Genomic DNA, 380 nt, shown 5'->3' with positions numbered 1-380 from the left:
AGAATGTAATAACCATGTCACTAACAAATACAGTCATGGGGTGCACTACATTTCACTCGAAAAGGAAGGGCACCAAGGGAAATATGCAAATGAGGCTTTACCACCATACAGTGTTAACAAAAACAGTCCAAAAAGTATTTACTGTTTATTTCTTACACTGAGAAAGTGTAACAACGTCGGCACTAAATCAGGGTTATATGTTACACTGTCGGTGTTGACTATTACTCTACAGTAGAGCTACGCAAACGTCACCATCATGTTCATTTGAACCCTTTCGGAGTTGAATGGGGAACACTGCAACAGAGTTAAATCTGAGTCAATAGTGTTATTTTAACACCAGTTCAGTGGGACTCACATGTTCACTAACAATAGTCTACATT

This window comes from Oncorhynchus kisutch, linkage group LG30, assembly GCF_002021735.2.
Source record: "Oncorhynchus kisutch isolate 150728-3 linkage group LG30, Okis_V2, whole genome shotgun sequence".
NCBI lineage: Eukaryota > Metazoa > Chordata > Actinopteri > Salmoniformes > Salmonidae > Oncorhynchus > Oncorhynchus kisutch.
The sequence above is the reverse complement of the archived record's forward strand: the minus strand, read 5'-3'. Positions refer to the sequence as shown.